The following is a 467-nucleotide window of genomic DNA, read 5'->3' on the forward strand; positions in this document are numbered from 1 at the left end:
GCCACCCGTGCGTCACGGGTGGCGGGGACTCGGCAGCGGCGTGTGCGGGGCTGCGCCTCGCGGGGCGGCTTACGCTGGTCCTAAGTAATTGCTGCAAATTCCCCCTTGTTACACATCTGCTGCAGAGCAGACGCGGCCAGATAAATTGCTTTTAGCACCAAAGATACAAGTAGGAAAACCATTGTTTACTCCTTGTAACCAGCCAGAAACAATTCCGCCCACTCCTCCCCCCAGCTTCCCCCTCCCCATTGCAGCTGGGAATGGGAGCTGAACGGGTCCAGTCCAGTCCCAATGCCTTGGGCGGTGCGCAGCCCCCGGTGACACCGGCACTGAGAGCAAGGACACGGGGACGCAGCCCGGGGGGACGCAGCCCGGGGGGACTCAGAGCAGCCCTCGCTGCTGCCGTGCTTGTGGAGTCTCACCCCCCGGGGGCTGGCGAGGGCCATGGCAGGGGGCCCCGGCCGCCT

Source organism: Egretta garzetta, unplaced genomic scaffold, assembly GCF_000687185.1.
Source record: "Egretta garzetta isolate BGI_Z169 unplaced genomic scaffold, ASM68718v1 scaffold131, whole genome shotgun sequence".
NCBI lineage: Eukaryota > Metazoa > Chordata > Aves > Pelecaniformes > Ardeidae > Egretta > Egretta garzetta.